Below are 8,844 nucleotides of genomic sequence, written 5' to 3'. Positions count from 1 at the left end.
TTCAAATTTTAAAATATAAATTAAATTAAATTAAAATAATAAAATTATAAATATTTTTAAAATATCAAAATTTTATTTCACTATACATTATTGACACATTTTAATTACTAACGTTTTTTTAATTATTTCATGTAGTGAATACATTTTAAAATTTTATTTTAAAAATGTAAAAATTTATTTTAATTAATAAAATTCTATTCAAAGATAATTTAAAATATTTTATAATATATAAAATGAGAAATATAATTTAAAATATTTTACCATATATAAAATGAGAAATATAAACTAGTTACTAAAGATAAAATATTAAAAGAACTTGTATAATATATCGTTCAATAATATTTTTAGAGGATAAAATATAATTGTTTTCAATAGAATTTGATAGTGTCAATATACATGAAAATGCATTTAATAAATTACTCAAAAAGTATTAAATAAGTATAAAGTAATTCAAAATTGAAAAACTTGACATCAAATTGTAAAAGAAAGCTTCATGATAATGATTCAAGTATGAATCAAGTAGTTTTGATGATGACAAGAAGTCCAAAAGAATGACTTCAAGATTAAGTCAACAAGTTCAAGATTTAAGAGAAGTTGATTTCAAGATTCAAGAGAAGATGAATTCAAGATTCAAGAGAAGAAATCAAGAAGATTTCACAAAGGAAAGTATTGAAAAAGATTTTTCAAAAACCAAACATAGCACAATTTTTGTTTTACAAAAGAGTTTTCTCAAATTTTTCTAAGTTACCAGAGTATTTATTCTCTGGTAATCGATTACCAGTTTCCTGTAATCGATTACCAGTGATAAAATTTGATTTCAAAAAGCTTTTAACTGAATTTGCAACGTTCCAAATGATTTTTAAATGGTGTAATTGATTACAATATATTGGTAATCAATTACCAGTGTATCTAAATGTTGAAATTCAAATTCAATTGAGAAGAGTCACATCTTTTCATAAAATGCATTGTGTAATCGATTACATGATTATGGTAATCGATTACCGATGATAAGTTTTGAATAAAAGGTCAAGAGATGTAACTTTTGACATGATTTTCTCAAGGTTATAACTCTTCCAATGGTTTTCTTGACCAGACATGAAGAGTCTATAAAAGCAAGACTTTGACTTGCATTAAAAAATCTTAATCTTTTTTGAACATCTTTTTGAACAACTTTTAAGAAACCTTTAAACCTTTACTATCTTTATAATTCTTTCCTACTCATCTTTTTTCTTTTTCTTCCTTTGCCAAAAAGCTTTCTAAGTTTCTTTTTTAAATCTTGTTTTTCTGCAAGTGAAATAGAAAATTTTAACATTGACTGCTTTTAAAAATTCTAAAATGGTTCCTTGGGAGGTTAAAAACTAATGAAAGAGGTGTCTTTGTCTTTGCTCTCAAATGTTTTTTCAAGTTTCTCCTATTTTTCAGTGAAAGCAATCGATGTGCCGATAAATTGGCTAAATATGGTATTGATCATAAGATAGAAATTACTTGGTGGAATGATATGCCATCCTTTATTAGCTTTGATTTTTTTTTTTCTATGATAAATTCGGATTGCCTTCTTTTTGTTTCTCTTAGTTTTTCTCTATGGGTTTGGTTTGGTCCTCCAATGTATTCTCTATTTTTATTTTTTGGAATAATATTTGTTTAATGCATAGGATTGATAGGTGAAGGGTGTCAACATAATTTGTATGCCTCTATTTTATCATGAGGCATTAGCACTACAATTTCATATAAAAAAAATAATATAAAACAAATGAAGACCTCACAACAAATAAGCATAATTTATTATAATAAATTAAAAATTATTTAATGAAAAGGCCAGTTTTGTTTCTTTTATCAACTAATATTATTTGTTAATTTGTTATTTATTGTTGGTGGAAGGGATTCTCCACTTTTTTCTTCAATTACCAAATTAACTTTATAATTCCATACAAAAGTCACCGAAGCACTCAAATTGAGAAATAAGTGAAAATTATTGATCTAGATGGGATTCGAAGAAGGGAATGCATAAACAAGTTCCGTGTAAGTAGTATAAAAAACTCTCCCAACTAATTTAATTAAAAGTTATTGTTTTTAAATTTTATTCTATAAAAATATGTTACTTACTTTTTAAGAGTTTTTTTTTGTAAAATATGTATTTGGTACAATTTTTCTTTTTAATAAAAAAATAAAAAGCTGGATCAAACATACTTTAAATATGAGCATCTTTCTAAAAAAAATCAAGTATTAATTTACTATGTTACAAGAGACTAACCCCTTTCACTGTAGTCTACCTCCATTTGTATTATAACATGCATTTTAAACATAATTATTGTATACCTAAAAAGTGACCATAAAATAATAGTGTTTTGGAGTATAATATTCACCATTTTCCTTTCTGATTGCAACTCACGTAAACTACGGTAACATGCGAGTTTAGACTTCGAAGGTCTGGTTTTGAAATGATTTTAAGATTGGACAACGACGTAGAAGGCTAACTGTACGTGATTATTATATTTTTATATATAGGGCACCTATATATTAAGTTAAAGCTTATCAACGTGTGTTCATCAAATAAAATATTCAATAAATTATTTAAATGAAGAAAGAGAAAATCATAAAAATTACATTCAAATTAAAATTATTATAATAAAAAATATAAATTTATCATAATAATTAAGATATTAATGCGATTACGGATAAAGTGTTCATCCTGGGAATTAAGTGAAAAAATTTACTTATTTTTATATTAAAAAAGATCATGACTATGTGCAATATTTCATTAGTAATTTTTATTTTGATATATTGACGTATGCATATCAATGTCTAAAAGAAAATTAAATTTTTTCCAGGTAGAATAAAATTATGAATAATTTATTTGCTTAAAATTAATTTAGACATTAATTTTGTGCATAATGATTATGTTGATTTACTTTGATTTTTTTTATGTAATTAAATATATATTAATTATATAAAAGAAATTTAACTTTGATTGGACCAAAAATTTTAATAAATAAGTTTATCTCTTTGAATTTAGTATAAATTTTTCTACCTGATTTGATATAAAAAAAATGTTCATCCTTCTGTGTTATACTTTATATGATAAATTAAGTGGAAATTTCTGTTGATACTATCGTGAAATTAAAATATTCAGTAAGTATAAATTTTTGTTAAGACTTTCGAGAAAAACATTCATCGCCATTTGTTATATATTTTTATATTTTCCATGTTCATAGAACAAAGTATTCAATAGAGTATTTAAGTTAAGATATAAACAACCATTAAAAATTATTTTAAATTAAATTTATTATAAGAAAAAAATTCACCATGTTAATGTGACTTTAAGTAAATTTCTATTTTCTTTTATAAAAAAAACATAACTATGTATTTTATATATAATTTTTATTTTGATATATTAACATATACATATTAATGTCTAAAATAAAATTAAAGTTTATCCAGGTAAAAAAAACATGAATAATTAATTTATATGAGAAGATAATAAATAAACGAATAATTATTTTGCGTGGTGTAACATCCTAAAATATTGCTAATTATAAATTGATGTTTAATTGTATTTATCGTGTTATTTAACTATATGGTTGACTTGAATGAGTTGAGGTATGACTTGAATTAGTCATGTGTGATTTGCTTGATGTGGATGTTGATTTATGTGAAGTTTTATTGAGCTAAGTTGAAATTATGAGATTTCAAATTTTACCTAAACTTATTTCAGTAAACTCATGATCTTTGATTTGTTAACCGTTGGATCGTCTTCAAATTTTTGTTGGAGGTTCCTAAGACAATTCTCCACAGTTTGACCGTTGGGATTTTGAAAATAACATCTTTTAATCTCTCAATTAGCACAAGAAGAGCGCGAGAAGCGCGCTAATTAAGCGCAATTCCAACTCGAGAGTGAATTGCGCTGAGCGAGAATTGTTGCGCTTAGCGCAAGGGGAGTTGCGCTCAGCGTGAATTGTCATGCTACGTACGCAAAGTGGACTCCCGCTAAGTGAGATCTGCAGATTATAAATAGGTTCTTCAGCATGGAAAACACGATTTTTTCACTCTCCTCCTCTCCAAATACTCACCCAAACACCTTCTTCTCCACCACCCACAACCACTGGTGGCATCACGAGCCACCGTTGCTTGCCGTCCAACCCCTACACCAAGAGGAACGCTTTAATTGGAGTGAAATCCTCAGAATCCACATCAAGGGTTCGGTGGAGAAAATTCATTCAATCCTTCCTTTCATAGTTTCTCTGAGGTAATCTTGACTTTTAAGTCTTTCTCTTGGTTAGTTTGAGTTTCTCTTAGTGTATCTTGTGTTTTGGGTACTATAATAGGGTGTTTTTTCACTTCCTTGGAAAAACCCTGTTGGACAAGTGGCCTCAATAACTTAAGAGGGGGGTGAATTAAGTTTCAAAATTTTTCCACTAACAAACTTTAACTCCCTTTTAAACGATAGACTCGAAATGCAGAAGAAGAAGTAGAAGAAAAAGAAGCAATTAATTTATTAATGTTCTTTTAACTGCGCAAGACAAAGTTGATTGTAATAAAATAAATAAGATAAAGGAAGAGAGAATTGCAAACTCGATTTATACTGGTTCGGCCACTTCCTATGCCTACGTCCAGTCCTCTAGCAACCCACTTGAGATTTTCCACTATCTCTGTAAATCCTTTACAGACTTTGAACACACCTTGGGATCTCTCACCCTTGTGTTCAATATTCTCCAAGAGACAACCCGTCTCTAAATTACAATTCTCACAATCCAAGAGACAATCAGTCTCTTGATTATAACTGACTTTCTGAGATGAACAAACAGATTTCTCTCCTTTAGAGTAGATGATACAAATTGATGATCCTAGAGGAATTTCTCTCTTTTAGAGATGATAATACAATTTGAAGTTCCTAGATAAATTCTCAATAGATTTGCAAGTGTTTGCCCAAGAGTTGTTGAGAGAACATTTGACAATTAAGTTCTCTTAGAATATCTCTCTCTTGCTTTTCCAAGTCAGACACACATATATATAGGCCCTTCGTGCCTTTTCAAAATGGTTAGAAGAGATGTGTCTTTTCAAAAAAAAAATTTCTGAAATTCTTCACTGGTAATCGATTATAGATTTCTAGTAATAGATTACACAATTATATTTTGAAGGGTCATGACTTTTCAGAGTGTTTTCTGAAGTGTCGTCGCTGGTAATCGATTACAAACATCTAGTAATCAATTACATGATTCAAAATTCAAATTCAAAAACCTTTTTAAAATCTTATTTTCAAAATTGTCTTCTGGTAATCGATTACACTGCCTGGTAATCGATTACCAGAGCCTTGGTTGTTGGAAACAATGTGTTTTGAGGCAAAAGCTTGATCAACCAATGAGATTGTTTGATGCCTTATCTTTTTCTTGATCTTGTTTGCTTGATGATCTTGAATTAAACAATGCTTAACCTTTGAATGTTTGTTGAATTAATCTTGAAAGCAACCTTGTTTGATTATTCTTTGGCATCATCAAAACCATGTATTCATACATTCACATTCTCCCCTTTTTTGATGATGACAATCATTATCAAGAAAATTCTTTTTGACATCATCAAAACTTGAAACCTGCATGATTCAAAAACCCTTGAAAATGAGACATTATAAAAGTTATCTTTTTATAAAATTGATGTTATTTTTGTGACCTTCATTGAACTCCGGTCACATTGGCGTGATCGAAATTTTGAAATGACATCTCCTTTTTGTAGAATCCGAAAAAAATCCCCTTGGCCCTTTATGTTTTGACAAGGGTAATTAACCCCAAATGTTGTCATTAACCTTATTTCTGAAATATATACTAAATTTACTTCAATTTGGTATATATAACATTGTGTTTGGATAGACGAACGTGAACGAGAAAGGTCTCTGAGCGACGCAAAGAGGAACTGATGTAGAGTTCATGATAGGTGAGGAAAGTTTATTATAATTTACAGTTTTTAATACCACAGTTGGGGTCATAGAACCTAACTATGAGGATGTATGCATATCCTTGTTGCATGCTAGTTTTCAAGAAAACAATGTTTTTGATTAATGAGATGCGATATGTCTATTATTGATAAATGACATTATTGTTTTTATTAGACTTGTGTTGTCTGAAGACCTAAGGAGTGTGAATCTCAGGCATGAACTATGTATGTATGCATATGCGGAATGTGACTTACTAATGATATTATTATTGATGACATTAATTGATATGAGATGACGTTGATGTTTATGATAATGTTGATGTAGAGAATGATATTGTTATTGAAGATGATATTGACAATAATTGATACGAGACTATGTTGGTGTTTATGATAATATTGATATGAGATGATGTCGTTATTGATGATTATGTTGATATGAGATGATGTTGTTATTGATGATTATGTTAATATGAGATGATGTTGTTGTTGTTGATAATGTCATTGAGATAAGATGATGTTGATGTTGAGAATGATATTGAGATAAGATGATGTTGATGTTGATGTTGAGAATGACATTGAGATGAGATGATGTTGATGTTGATAATGACATTGAGATGAGATGTTGAAGATGTCATTGTGATGATGTATGTTGTGTATGTACATGGGGGGTGCAATGACCTTGTTGGATATCCGTGGTGGGGGGAAATAGAGTGATTAAAGAGTTTTAAGCATCTCTAGAAGGGAATGACTTAGAATCTTTAATTATCCACGATCAATGCATTGATGGTGCCCATGTTTCATACTTCATATTGCATGAAAATAGTATAAATTTTGTCAGTAAGTACTTGTAGTTTCTCATGAGGAAGAATACTTGTACTTGGGGGCATGTCAATCAATTTGGAACTCCCTTGAGACTCAGGCTGATCACTGTGGGAGAGGGAAAGAGTTGCCTGTGCACGACAGGGTGACCTCGACACTTATTGTCTAGTTTTCCTAAGTGAGAGTGTCGTGTTGACACACTCAGGCTATTTCCTTGATGAATGGTACCACATTGCATTTGAGAGTTGAGGTCAGGTGCATGCATCATACTGAGCATGATTGATTGGAATTATGGATAGATGATATGACTACTTGTTGAGTGTATGTTGGACTAATGGATGTTTGTGTATGCTTATGGTATTTGTTAATATTTTCTTACTAATTATGGTTATTTGATTTCTGTATTAATTTCTTTTATAATAAACTCACCATCGCAATTTTTGTACTATGTGATTGGTACTGATGATGATCGTGAACCTTTGTTCGTAGAAGCATAATGACAGTAGTAGAGTACTAGAAGTGAGATTCTTTTGTGGAGCCGCCAAGCCGACATGATGACATTTGGTTTTGGAAAAAAGTTGTGTTTTGTTAATCAACTCTTCCGTAGTTGGTTTCATAATTCTTTTTTTTAATTGAGGATGTAAATCACAAAATTAATTATATGTATGAATTAATTTACTTTTTATTATGTGAATGATGTGTATTAAGTTGGTATACCTCTCTCTCTCTCTCTCTCTCTCTCTATATATATATATATATATATATATATATATATATATATATATATATATATATATAATAGTGTGTTGTTTGGTGAATGTATATCGTGAAAAATTTACTGTCATTTTTCATAAGCTAATTAACGGAGTTTTTAATTAAAAATTGAAATTTTCACGGTTTAGAATGGTGATATTGTAGAGACAAGGCGGGTCATTACACGTGGAAAAAATGATAGTGATTAATTGATTATTTTGATTTAATTTGCATGTTTTGCATGCATTATATGTCAATTATATATGTAAAAAAATTTAACTTTAATTGGACAAAAAAAATCAGTTAAAATATATTATTGCTGTGAATTTAGTATAAATATTTTGTACTTATTGCTTAAAAAAATTCATCACTGAACTTTCCTTTCGTTTATATGTAAGTTTTTATTTTAACATATTGATATATACATATTAATATATAAATGAAATTTAAAATTTGTTCAGTGAAAAAAAATCTTGAATAATTTATTTAGGCAAGAAAATAATAAATAAAAAAAATAATTATTTGCATAAATTAATTTTTAAAACTAAATTCATGCGAAGAAAATAATGGTGATTAAGTTGATTTAATACTATCCAATCAAACTTCTTATTTCTTTCTTTTGCATAGACTAATCTTAATATATTGCCTATAGACGTTTTTAAATTGTCACTAATTCCTATATCCTAATAATTTTTTTTACTCATTAATTTTGATTTGATTAGATTTTTTTAATCAATTAAAGTCTCTTTTTTTTCACAGCATTATTCGAACTATTTTTTCCAAAACTACCCCGTCTGCTTCCTTTTATATATATATATATATATAAGAGAACTTACCTGATGGTTAGGAAATTTAACATATTCCTTTAACAAAAGAAAATAATTTAAAATTAGAACAAACATAAAAAATAGTATAATATAATATGATTACAATAATAAAAAATAAAAAAGAAAATGACATCAAAATTGATTGAATGAAAAAATGTAGAATGACGATGAATTACATAAATTTGTTCTGTATTTATAGCAATAATTAGATGGTATATGAAAAGAAAACTATACGCATTAATTGTCTACTCATTAAAGAGAAAACTTCATTTATAGAGTTTAAAACATATCTTACTAAATGCTTCTAATAATTTAATGGACTTTCCTAATATGTAATAATAATCATGTGAAAAAAGATAATATCAAAGACTGGCACACCCTATTCAATCAATTGAATAGAGCTCATTAAAAAAGAAAATGAGCAGATGATACACGAGGAGTACCCACTTATAATCATATATTCAAGGGAGTGAAAAACATATAATCCTAAATTAATGGACAACAAAGAATCTACAATTAACAG

The sequence above is a fragment of the Glycine soja genome, chromosome 1 (assembly GCF_004193775.1).
Source record: "Glycine soja cultivar W05 chromosome 1, ASM419377v2, whole genome shotgun sequence".
NCBI classification, from domain to species: domain Eukaryota; kingdom Viridiplantae; phylum Streptophyta; class Magnoliopsida; order Fabales; family Fabaceae; genus Glycine; species Glycine soja.
Note: the sequence above shows the minus strand (reverse complement) of the source record.